This window comes from Anolis carolinensis, chromosome 5 (genome assembly GCF_035594765.1).
Source record: "Anolis carolinensis isolate JA03-04 chromosome 5, rAnoCar3.1.pri, whole genome shotgun sequence".
NCBI lineage: Eukaryota > Metazoa > Chordata > Lepidosauria > Squamata > Dactyloidae > Anolis > Anolis carolinensis.
Window position 1 is genome coordinate 90,510,897 of NC_085845.1, and position 13,815 is coordinate 90,524,711.

Genomic DNA, 13,815 nt, shown 5'->3' on the forward strand with positions numbered 1-13,815 from the left:
TTGCAACAGCTGTGAAGGTGGAAGAAGGCTGCAACAGATTGAGAAGCCACCAATCATCATGTTAACCATGCCACTGGTTGGGACCCTCACTCTGTGAAGACTGTGTGATGATCAGCTTTGCACCGATCTCCACACATTAAAAAAAAAAAACTCATGCACAGGCGTCTTCCAAGAAAAATAAAACGCTTGGAAGGCCATCATACTCGGACAATGAGGGATCGCTTAATTACAAACATAATAGAGGAAAAGACTATCTGAATAGCTGCAGAACATGTGAGCAGTCACCCCATGCAGATGTGAAGTATGCAAAATATTTCCCATGACAAATCCACAATTAATGAACGAATCTTATATAGACTTTCTCAGTGGTAGTTAGGTATCCTCTGTCAGTTGGATGGAGAATCACGGTTTAAGTCGTCAAGTACAGAACCTCTAAATAGGTTCATCACCCTGGACAGCTCCTTTAGCTAAAGGTAAAGGTTTCCCCTGACGTTAAGTCCAGTCATGTCTGACTCTGGGGTGTGGTGCTCATCTCCATTTCTAAGCCGAAGAGCTGGAGTTGTCCGTAGACACCTCCAAGGTCATGTGGCCGGCATGACTGCATGGAGTGCCGTTACCTTCCCGCCGGAGCGGTACCTATTGATCTACTCACATTTGCATGTTTTCGAACTGCTAGGTTGGCATAAGCTGGAGCTAACAGCGGGCACTCACTCCTCTCCCCGGCTTTGAACCTGGGACCTTTCGGTCTGCAAGTTCAGCAGCTCAGCGCTTTATCACACTGAGCCACCGGAGGCTCCACTGTTTAAACTATCAATCAGTAAAAAATGTATGCTGACTACATGGTTTGAAAGTAAATCAACTATGTTACTTTTAATGATGACTACTTATATTTGGTCTCTTGAAAGCATGATTTAAAAACCAATATACTTATATGACGGAATGTGTCATTTGTCTTTTCCATAAGGTGGGAAATATCTTGGTTGGCCTATATATGCAACTTTAACTCCACAATGCTATTTGTTTAGATCTCTTTTAACTTGCAGACCTTCTTGATTCTCTCCAGTGAAGTCAGGACACGCTTCCTTGAACACTCTGGGAGCTATAGTCCAAAAATGAAACTTTTCAAACTCTTTCCTAAGAGATCCTGTCTTTTTTGGGGAAAGCATTTCTGGGCAGTACCTTCAGTGTTTGCAATCCTGGTCAGTATAGTAACAAGGAAGAGGAGAATAGTGCAATCTTTTATTTTCCTCTTCATTTTGAAAAGTACAGTAGAGTCTCATTTATCCAACATAAATGGGCCGGCAGAACATTGGATAAGTGAATATGTTGGATAATAAGGAGAGATTAAGGAGAAGCCTATTAAACATCAAATTAGGTTATGATTTTACAAATTAAGCACCAAAACATCATGTTATACAACAAATTTTACAGAAAAAGTAGTTCAATATACAGTAATGCTACGTAGTAATTACTGTATTTACAAATTTAGCACTAAAATATCACAATTGGATAATCCAGAACGTTGGATAAGCGAATGTTGGATAAGTGAGACTCTACTGTATGTGCAAAATCTCAGGAAGTTTCCACTTTATTGACCTTATGAAATATCTTTGTTTCTGTACTGCAGTATTTTTAACTGCCGAATGAAAAAGCCACACTTCTAAAGAAAGAAAGGATTTAAAGAAGTGCAAGATCCTTGTGTCTCCGAAAGAAGCAGATTGACAAGAGCTGAGAAATCAAAATATGTTCTCCTCCAACCACCTGAACTTAGTCATCAAAGATCTTGAGAAGCTGAAGAACAGTATCTTGATAATTCAATTAAAGTAAGAACCAAATTCTTGTATTTATTCTTATTTTCCAGGTATTATGAGTCGCCATCTAATGAAAGCATCCTTCACATACTTCAATGCAGTTCTATATGCCTGGAAAATGGATATAAATAATCTATCCACATCAGTGGAACCAATTGTATAGATTTTTTTTTAAAAAAAACCTAATAAGAATTTTGTCTCTGGAGAAATTACTGGTTGGTGGGATAAAACCATGTGATCAGCCCCACTCATATCTTTGGACTATTCTCTATCTCTGTCTACTGACATGAAATAGCTCAAAGCAAAATGCAGAAGTGTTTGAAGGAGGTATTAGTATTGTGTTGAAACATGCCCAGTTATAAACATAATAATTTAAATGGAACTCAATAGGTAAGTAAGAAACATTCTGGTCAATTCTCTTCCTGAGATTTTTTAAATTGATCTGATGGTATTAAACACCAATTTTTGTGAGATTCAAAGAGTTGGGTTCAACATAGCTATAATGCAGATTTAATACCATTTTCCACATCTGTTGTTTCCATTCTTCATCTTCCTTGTAAAACAAAACATAAACCCAAAGCCTGATATGTAATTCAAAATTACAGGGCCCATTTTGGTTTTGAGTGTGACAAATTCAGCTTATTTTCTCACTGCCACTTTAATGGCCTGACTTAAGCTATACACCACCATGAGACACTATTCAGTTTTAGCATGACTTGTTAGCACCAAATGTCATAAAATTCCATTTACTGGGAAATGCCCGAACAAAGTTACAAGACACTGAAATCTGATGATACACACAAGTACGTATATCTGGTGGTGTTTAGCTCATCAGAATAGCAGTGTGCTTCCATGTTTTAATGAAATCTATACTCAGATTACATGATAACTTAACAGGAATGGGTTGTGCAGATTGCTATCAATAAAGGAGCAAAACATGATTGCTAAACATATGTTTATTTGTACAATGTGTCTATTATCACTTAAAAGCTCACTTGCAAGGCAGAAATTCCAAGTCTAGCTGACTCAGCCCTTTTAAAACCAATAAATGGGAAGTGCCAACAGGAGAATTACTTTGCAAAATATAAAATCGGCAGCTTCCCCTCAAATTTTAATCTAGTGCATCAAATTTAATATCAGTGTGGAAGATGACAAAATTTTACATTTGGCTCCTTTAAGCAGACCAAGTTTAAAGCTGTAATATATTACAGCTAAAAAAAGGGCCTCTGGTGGCACAACAGGTTAAGCTGAGCTGCTGAACTTGTTGACCGAAAGCTCAGTGGTTCAAATCTGGGGAGCAGGGTGAGCTCCCGGTGTTAGCCCCAGCTTCTGCCAATCTAGCAGTCCGGAAACAGGCACATGTGAGTAGATCAATAGTTTCCATTCTGGTGGGAAGATAACAGTGCTCCATGCAGTCATGCCGGCCACATGACCTTGGAAGTGTCTGCAGGCAACGCCGGCTCTTTGGCTTAGAAATGGAGATGAGCTCCAACCCCCAGAGTCAGACACAACTAGACTTAATGTGAGGGGAAAACTTTTACTTTTATCTTTTACTGCAAAAAACAAAACAAAAAAACAACAACAACAACCCCAAAACAAAATAGGAAAAAACAGTTTTTCTCTCTATGATTATTGTATACCAAAAACTCCAGAAGATCAGTATATAGATTCCTACAATCTCTCCCAAAGTAGATAATATTCTATACACTCTGTAAAAGAGTGTGGATGATTTAGACTACCCATATTTGCTTGAGTCTAATACACCATCGAATCTAATGCATATTTCCTGTACCTTTAATGACTGGATAGAAGAGGGAATTTTACAAATGAAAACTGCTCCATGTATTACCAAGCAACATCAGAATATGGTCAAGAGAGCAGACATTATCACTGAGGAAGAACACATAAGCTGGGAGATGTTGCAACTCCATACCTCACAACCTCTGAGGATGCCTGCCATAGATGTGGGCGAAACGTCAGGAGAGAATACTTCTGGAACATGGCCACACAGCCCGAAAGACATACAACAATCCCAGATGTTGCAACTGTTTGCTATTGCCTGAGCCTACTGGGAAGTGGTAGATTCTGTCCTCTCTCTTCCCTGCTGAGTTAAATCAATGTTTCAGTATTTTGTATTCAACTTGTAGGATTTGAAGAAAGATGCAAACAAATGAGAAAATTGGTAGAAAAAAACAGCTGAAGAAGTGGGACAACAGAGTATAACAATCACAACTATAAAATCAGAGAGAATGAAATTTCAGTATGTGTTGCTTTGAATGACAAATAACCCCTGCTGAATTTTCTTCTTCTGCACAACTGCTAAAGATACAAGGGCCCTGCTTCTTATTTTATTTGGTAGTTTATTCTTCTAAATTCACTTCAAAATTCTGAGATACGTTACGCAAAGGACGTAGGATAAACCCATGATTCCACTATAGTTGCATTACTGTTGACAGCAGATACATACTGCATTAAGCACCTTTGATATTGCACCTCTCTTAAGTAACAACATTGAACAGATTCTCCTACCCTTGTTCCTGCAATTGTACTTTTGCACGTTCTTGGGAATTGCCTTCCCGTGCTACTTCTGTTCCTTAATTTTTAAATTTTAATGCACTTCCAGCATTTAAAAAATAATAAAAATAAGACACTAGACAAATATGAATATAAAATTAAAAGGAAAATAATTTTGGTTTAGCAAGAGAGAAGAGGCCGAGAAGAGGAGAATCCTATCCCTTGACATTACTTTAGTGTCAGCATGCTGGCACAGAAGTAGAAGTGACCCATTGTGCCAAGGTAGGTGATGGGTATGTTGTGGGATTAAAAGCTATTGATGAGAAAACTGTGTGTGTGTGTAGGAGGGAGTGCGCAACTAGTATTAGGATGCAAAAACTGACAGTTCAGCTGCAATGACAGTTTGCTTGCCTCATGCAAGAAAGTCCAGAGCCAATCCAGTGAACTAGGTGGCTAAACAAGTATTTGAACTTAGATTCCCCCTTAGTTTTAGGGTAACTTGCTTAACCATTGTACCTTTTAGCCCTGTGGCTAGAGTGCAAATGTCAGGCTTTGTCCTCTCAGCAAGTGTTTTCCATGCTTATTCCAATATTTTGTCTAATCTGATGGAGAGGTAGGATCCTTATATTTAATTTCAAAAATTCTTTGACTTTAATGAGACAAAGAGTAGATGGAACAGTGGAACAAGGTGCAGTGAAGATGAATAAATGTCAACATTATGAGCAGTTGGATTAGGACCATGGACAGCCTTTCTTGCCTGCACCAGGTTTGGCCTAGGGCCATACAACTTTGAAAACTGCCAGAAACCTGAGATTTCTTGTATCTGGTCAGCCCAAATATTGTGGCTGTTAGAAATGTGCAATCAATTAAAAAAAGTTTCAAAAGTCATTACAAAATTACGGGGTGCCGGTGTTTCATTTCTAAAGTGTTTCAAAAGTATCGTTAGTGAAATTTTCATTACTATAATGAGAGTAATGAAATTTCATTACTTTTTTGTTATAGTAATTGTACAAGTGGGAAACTTCAGGTGCTCCTTTCTCCCTCATTTTTACAGTTATTGGGGTGAAACATACTACAATGGTGGAAAAAATTACCACTGTTAGCCCATCAAGTTTCTGAACGTTTGACCTATCAACGGATCTTTGGGGCATTTTCAATTTTTTTTATAAACAACATTTTAAAAAACTACAAGAGCTATCTCTTGTAACTTTCTATACAATGACACAAGATAACAGGGGATCACTCCCCCCAACTTTCAGAAATATTCATACATCCACTGATTGTAGGGAATTTTTTTAAAGTTTTGACAAAATCTTTTTTAAAAAGCCACAACAGGTATCTCATTGAATGTCTCTCAGATTAGCCAATAGAACTTCTGTTCAGGGATTTCTTCCCAGCTTAGCAGAAAGGTTTACTTACTAGAAGTATCAGTCAGTCCTCCGCTTTACAGATTCAACAATTTATTTGAACTCTGGCTGGCTGCTGATATGGAGGGACAAATCTCTCCCCAATCCAGGTTGGGGCTTTCTGATACAAGCAGAATTCTGGGAAATGTAGTTTAGGGGCAGGGCCTTCTGAATTTGGCATAGGGCTCCTCACTTTCCCAAACTACATTTCCCAGAATTCTGTACTTTCTCAATCTCTTTCCCAGTGAACTCTGCTTTCTCTCTGCTGCTGCCCTTTCCTAATGGCGAGAGGCCATTAGTTTAAAGAGGAAAGTCAGCCTTTTTGGCTGTTTTGTTTGCTTACATTGAAAATAAAACTGACTTTAGGATGCTTCCCAGATTTTAAAAAAATAAATGAAAAAGTATTGGGTAAGTTTCAATGCTTAAGTTTTTGGCGTGGGCCATGCCCAAGTGTTGTAAGTACGAATTTAACAAATTTGTTATGACTTAAGATGACTTACAAAAAGATTTTATACTTTATGTGGCTGCTTATGATGAGCAATTTGTTCCAGCCTACCTAGTAAGCACAGAGAACGCACCATAGATTGATATTTAAGTGAAGGAGACAACAGTCTTGATCTAAAGTTCCCTGCTTGTCATTTTCAAACCTATGTAACGTGCACTAATTTATCTTGGCTTTTGCTGCTGATTTTGTTTGGCTTTTAACATTCTAAGCATATTGCAAAAATAAAAAACAAAAAACGAGGAGGCATGAGGAAGTGAGGTTAAAAGCACATAAAAGCTCTTCCCCATCAAATGTTTCCTTCAGGCATGAGTGTTTTAGTTAATGGCATGGGACTCCCAGGATGTTTAGGGAGGTGTTTGAGTGTGCAGTTCCCTTTAGCCCGAGGTATTGTCACACATGCTCATCTGTCCATGTCTGCAGATGAGACGAGATGCCTCTCTATCTACTTGTCACCAGAAAGATGCATTCACTGCAGAATGGAGATATATGCTGGATTTCTCAGTCAGTTTTAGTTCTAACACATGTTTACACTCTATTCCTAGTCTTCCTTCTTTGTTGTTCAAATTGGTTCATAAAGATACATTTATTGGCATCAATATAGGCTTGTAAAAACTACCATTAACAGTTCCCAATTCAGGTATAATGGTAAACTAATTTGAATCAGGAAATGGAGACCTGAAAATGCTCCCTCAAGTAAACTCTTGGAGGAGGATAGTTTGAGAGAGAAACACTAGAACTTGAAACTTAGCCAGACCACTGACATGACACTATGGACTTCATTCCATGCAGTAAAATCAGTGTTTCTACATATTTAAGAAATGGCAACCCACTGTGCCTTTTACATGACACAAGTTTTAATCATGAGGTTGAGGTATTTTGTGGTTTCTAAAGTGTTAGTTTCCTCAAGGATTTCTAAGCTGGTTGGAAATCAACTTACAGTAGAGTCTCACTTATCCAACACTCGCTTATCCAACATTCTGGATTATCCAACGCATTTTTGTCGTCAATGTTTTCAATGCATTGTGATATTTTGGTGCTAAATTCTTAAATACAGTAATTACTACATAGCATTACTGTGTAATGAACTACTTTTTCTGTCAAATTTGTTGTATAACATGATGTTTTGGTGCTTAATTTATAAAATCATAACCTAATTTGATGTTTAATAGGCTTTTCCTTAATCTCTCCTTATTATCCAACATATTCGCTTATCCAACATTCTGCCGGCCCGTTTATGTTGGATAAGTGAGACTCTACTGTATTTTTAAATACTCTGTGTAGAGATGGGCAAAATGGCTAATTCTCCCATCTGATGTTAATCCCTGTTGCCCACTATTTTTTTTATAAAAAATTTAATTAAGTTTTGCACATAGTAGTGAGAAAAAAATAAAATAAAATAAACACCGGTAGTAGTGGAGGAAAGAAAACAAAAAAAACCAACAAAAAAACCTCCACAAGAACAGAAAAACAAAAAACAAACAAAAAAACAAACAGCAAAAAACAAACATATAACAAAATTAAAATGGGATACCGCAAGAAAAATACAGAGAAACCCCCTGATACCTAATACCAAGTTTAAATTAATATAAGAAAATATAAGAACACAAAACAATTGAGATAAACAACAGGTTGTAAAAAGCATCCCTAATTCATCGTGAAATTCTATAAACACAGAAGAAAGCAAAGATAAAAGAGGAAGAGAGAGGTAAAGGCAAGAAAGAGATTTAATGAAAAGGAAACAAACAAGAAAAAAAGAAGAAAGAAATCATAATAATAAAATTACTTCAATTTCTTTGAATGGTGTATTTAATATTTTGCCATCCGTTATTCTTTTAACGTTGTCTCTGGGAGTCTCTAATCTATATGGTCCGGGTAAGTTCTATTTCTTGGGCCCTTTCCATAGTTTTTTCAAGTTATTATTTTAATTTTCTCTTTTTTAAGGTAATTTAGTACCGGCTCCCAATTAGTCTGATTCCTTAATTTATATGTGTTGTTGGCGAGGAAGTAGGAGAGAGTATCCTGTTGCCCACTTTTAAATAAAATGATGTCGTCTGTAGGAAAAGCCAAAAAGGCATAATTTCCATCATTTAAAACCACTTCCTTTGATAGCCAATAGAAAAGCTTGGGGAATGATCAGGGTTAATTTAAAACCACTTCCTATGATCTGGGGATGAAGGCTTCTTTTTTGGAGAAAAAAAAAAGATAAATAAGCGAAATCCTGGAGGGACAATGGGAGGAAACAAATCTCTACCATGTGATGGAAAATCAAACAGATACATCCTAAAGAAAGCAGAGAAAAGGAGACGGTGTGATGGTGTTAGGAAATCATAAGTTTAATTTCCAAAGAGTGTGTTGCAAAGCTTAAGGGAAAACCAACAATCTCAAACACTTCAAGTATCCTGTGGGATGTAACATTTCTGGTTTGAAAGTGTGTGATACTTACTTTGAAAGTAGCTGTTACAATCCAGAAACTTCATTTTTGTGGCCACCACAAATTGATTGAGACTTCATGAGGTATTCCTTGAAAAATATAGCAAGTTGTCCTGCAGGATGTTTTTGCAGTTTAATAAACGTTTCCCATGTTTTTTTTTAATGATAGAACCAATTAGGAAATGACAAGTATAACTCAGGAACAAAAATCACAGTGTAATACAAGTTGTCCTCATTGAACGAAACCTCTGACAAAACTCCTTTTTATGAAGACTTTTTATACAAGTTCATCCCAGCCTCCCATATTTTCTGGATGCTATCTAGCTGGAAGGTTTTTTCTTGCTAGTATTGGCATTGGCTAGAGAAAGATAGGTGTTGTTCATTGTTGGGTTGCAGCAGAATGTCTGCAGGAAACAACGCAATAATAATAATAAGAAGAAGAAGAAGTCAAAAATCAGAAATTCCTCAAAGCACAGCAGACAAAAAAGCAGTACAAGAAAACTGCGCTACAAACTAGAGCTGACAGCTGGCACAACAAAACATTGCATGGAAAGTTCCTTGACAAAATTGAAGGAAAAGCTGATAAGGAGAAGACCTGGCTATGGCTCACAAATGGGACACTGAAGAAGGAGACAGAAGGCCTGATCCTTGCAGCCCAGGAGCAAGCCATCAGAACAAATGCAATAAAGGCCAAGATAAAAAAATCAGCTGATGACCCAAAATGCAGACTGTGCAAGGAAGCTGACAAAACCATTGATCATATCCTCAGCTGCTGTAAGAAAATCGCACAGACAGACTACAAACAGAGGCACAACTATGTGGCCCAAATGATTCATTGGAACTTATGCCTCAAGTACCACCTCCCAGCAGCAAAGAACTGGTGGGATCACAAACCTGCAAGGATAATGGAAAATGAATACGCAAAAATACTGTGGGACTTCCGAATCCAGACTGACAAAGTTCTGGAACACAACACGCCAGACATCACAGTTGTGGAAAAGAAAAAGATTTGGATTATTGATGTCGCCATACCAGGTGACAGTCGGATTGATGAAAAACAACAGGAAAGACTCAGCCGTTGTCAGGACCTCAAGATTGAACTTCAAAGACTCTGGCAGAAACCAGTACAGGTGGTCCTGGTGGTGATCGGCACATTGGGTGCTGTGTCAAAAGATCTCACCCGGCATTTGGAAACAATGTTGTTATGTCAATAATAATAATAACAACAACAACTTTATTTATATATTCCGCCACCATCTCCCCAAGGTGACTCGGGGCGACTTACATGGGGCAAGGCCTGACAACACAATAAAAATAAAAATACATAAAAAGCCATTCACAATATAAAAATAGAATAAAAACAGCAATATTGTAACAATAAATAATAATATCCAGCAACCAGCAACCAACAAAGCTTGACCTGGAAAAGAATAGGATTCTACTCTTAAGCAATCGACTGTAGCTCTACTTAGTTACATACAGAAGCATTTAAGTGGTCTGTAGAAGATTAAAAATATGTTTATTTGTGCAAAGTTTGTTGGAGTTTTAAAATATACTAACCTATTTTGAAGATAAAATGCTGGGTTACTTTCAGTATTGTTAAGTGCTGTGTCACAGTGACAGTGATTAAGCATGAGTATAATGAAACCTCAAAGTTAGGTTTGCATCAGGTATATGAGATAATGAAGGCATGAATGACACATTGCATCATGCAAGAACATCGTAAGTTGGTGTTGGGTGATGTGATGATATATAGTGGAGGATTCTGGAGAAAGCTGTGAATGTACTGTAAATAGCTGCAACAAAAGATAAAGCCTTCATGCGGAAAGAATATCCTGCATCTGCTGTTTATGGCAAGTATTGATTATAATATAGACAATACTTTAATACTGCTTGGAGGTTCAAGCTGGGAAACTCTGCTTCTGGTTGAAGAAATATCTGAAAAAGCTTGCTTCATTTCACTTGTGCATAATATTAAATTGGAATAAAAACTTTCCTGAAATAATCTGAACTGCTCTTCTTTTTTGTAGGAACCTCTCTCTGTTCTTTCCATGTCCTTTCTACTTCTGGTACCAAAGTTTCTGTGAAAGAAAGCCTTGGAACACACCTCTGGATCAACTGGTGTAGAAGCTTGCTCCTTTGCAGTTCCTACTAAAATAATCTGGTAGTTAGATAGAGGATAAGGAGGACGGACTAGTAGGCAGATACAGAAAACCTTTGTAAAAAGTACCTTCACAGTACTTTTGTTATCTGAACTATGCCTGTACCAAACTGTGACTTAGTGTTATGTTCAAACAAGCTGTATATATCAGATCTTTGATTGATGTATTTAATTCCATCTAGGTATGGAGAAGCATTTTTCCAGTTAGTAAAGCTGCAGGAACAAGTACAAGAACTTGAACACACATTGAAGTATCACAAGCAACTCTGCCTTCAGGTCAGGGTAATATTAATCTTATCAGAAAACTTGTCTTTTGTCATATCTTCAAGTTACTTCTGTTGCTGCTTGGTGCTATGTTTCCTCCTCTTCTTTTTGTTATACACTATCCACCTCATCACATTGAGAAATTTTCCTGATAGGACACTTCAGTTTCTTTTCAAGCATGGAGAGGTACAGAACTCATCACATGTTCCAGGGTTGAAAAGAGGTGGAAATGTCCTGAAAGGAGGGAACTCTGAATACAGGCCAGCAATTGTATTTAGAGTTCTTACCTCTTATTACACTTTGCTCACATGCTTATAATGGAAAAACAGTGGATGGGATGGGAACAATCAAAGTTTCCTGTCCTGTTTCATTGCCCAACTTTCAGCAATGCTTTTAACCTCGATCACTGTCTCTTGTAGGAGCCCCCAGATGGCGTAGTGGACTAAGTGACTTGAAGGTTGGGTTGCTGACCTGAAAGCTGCCAGGTTCGAATCCCACCTGGGGAGAGTGTGGATGAGCTCCCTCTATCAGCTCCAGCTCCATGCGGGGACATGAGAGAAGCCTCCCACAAGGATGGTAAAAACATCCGGGCGTCCCTGGGCAACGTCCTTGCAGACGGCCAATTCTCTCACTCCAGAAGCAACTCTGGTTGCTCCTGACACGAAAAAAACCCAAAAAACTGTCTCTTGTATCCAATGGGCTTTGATGCAGAACCATAGGATCCCATGGAAAGAAATTATTTTTAACTGGTGTAAGTCTCATTTAATGTAAGGAGCTTCGGACAGGGCAAAGGATCTCTTGGGTTTGGACATTGTTGTTTCTCCTGATTAAAAACAAAAAAGGAATACTGACCTTGTGATGAATGTAAGATGAATGTATTACCAGCTCTTAAGTTTCCATGTGTGTGTGTGATGGGGAGACAGAATTTGAAACGGGACTGCTGATGATATAAGAGGAGGGGTCCTCAAACTAAGTCCCGGGGGTCTTACTTGCGGCCCATCGAAGCCATTTATCTGGCCCCTGCGGTGGCAGCTCCCTCCTCCTCCGCTGAGGAAGGTGCATTGCAGCAAGCTTGGAAGGGATTAATCTGATCTTCTCCCCAACAAAAGCTTCACAGACTTCTGGGATTATCTGTCAAGTCTTGTTGAAATGAATAGCATCTTAGATCTCTGGTTAAAAGTGGGTCTGGAAGAGATAGCTCTTTGGTAGCAAATAACATCGTACTTTGGTTCTTGTCCTGTATCTTGTCTATTATCACTGAGTTAGAATTCTGGACCCTTGGATGTTGTAATCTGAAACCTTGAATCTGAATTTTGAACTGATGTTCTGGCTTTGACTTATGGATTTGGATTTTGTTTTGACCACTGATTATCTGACTTTAACTACAATTTGTACTCTTGAATTCTGGAATGTTATTCTAAGAACCCCGATAAATGAACTCTTGGCATCTGACTTTTGGACTGCAACTTTGGCTACTGTTTATTCTTACTCCTGACCTGGTTATGTAGTCCTCAACATTAATTCACTCTTGAACTTGATTTGTGTTACTCCAGCTGTGTGCTGTAATTTTGTTTTGTTAGACCTGTGAAAGACTCAAAGCTTCTGTTTTCTGTTCAAGTAAATATAGTCTTGGCTGATCTTGTGTTTGTTTGAATAAATCTCAGTCCTTGTTACCGGGAGAATCCCAGAACATGACAGTCATGCAGTTTAGTGAGAATTCCAGGTCATCCTTCAAATCTGTAGCAATCACAACAAATTTGAGTGCAATGCATGCTAATTTATGATGTAGTTGTCATAATGCAACTGGAATGGAAAATGTGTGTACTGAGCAAAGCTGGATGGTAAAGTTGCAAAAGACGGAAATGACTAATGAAGCAAAGGCGAAACAATCAAAGCAGTAACTGCTTCAACTTACTGTCAAAATGTAAGGCTATAATTTTATACCATGTTTTCCATTTTCAGTTTTTTCAGTTTTTAAGAGTCAAATACATTTTTTAAAAAAAAATAACTAGGGTATTTTTTTCCCAATCCATTTGGGTTATTAGATACCACAATTGGCTCATAAAAATGAAACTAATATATTTCCCCAAATGTAATAAAAAGCCTATTAGCACACTATTGCCTAGAAACTAATATGGAAAAAATATAGAGCTCTCGTTTAAAATAATCTATAATTGAAAACAACAGGGCAGAGTAAATTAATCAAGACAAGTTAATTAAGAGAGAGAAAAGGAAGAAATTGAAACACTGGTGTCTTAAATAAACACACCTGTAGCTAGATGCAGAGAAAGTTTGCACTAAGAAGAGACCCACTGAAAACAGTACCTTTCATAAGGACAAGCTTTCATAAATCTACTTCCTCAGATGTATCCCAGATTTGTAAGACTGTCTGTGTACTTTCATATCATGATCCATAGTGCATGGCTTTTATATAAACTTGCATATTTTTATTTTGTTAGCTTTTACTGTTTTCTTTTGAGATGTTTGGAAAAAATGAAATATCTCAAAATGCAATAGTAAAGACCTAGAAATTAATGGCTTACTGTTTTATAGGAATCCTATAAATATAAGTAACGTATATACTCGAGTATAAGCCGACCCGAATATAAGCCGAGGCACCTAATTTTACCACAAAAAAATGGGAAAACATTGACTCCAGTATAAGCCAAGAGTGGTAAATTTCAGAAATAAAAATAGATACCAATAAAATTACATTAATCGAGG

General features: G+C 37.6%; 1 long non-coding RNA gene across 1 annotated transcript in view; it reads left to right on the forward strand.

The window, feature by feature from the left end:
• The window catches only part of LOC103280301 (uncharacterized), a 39,249-nt gene extending 25,966 nt beyond the window's left edge, over positions 1 to 13,283 (forward strand). The window contains exons 3-4 of the long non-coding RNA XR_001730777.2: positions 1,628 to 1,823; positions 11,010 to 13,283. This is a non-coding gene — a long non-coding RNA (uncharacterized LOC103280301). The remainder of the gene's footprint in view (positions 1 to 1,627; positions 1,824 to 11,009) is intronic.
• The last annotated feature ends 532 nt before the right edge of the window (positions 13,284 to 13,815 follow it).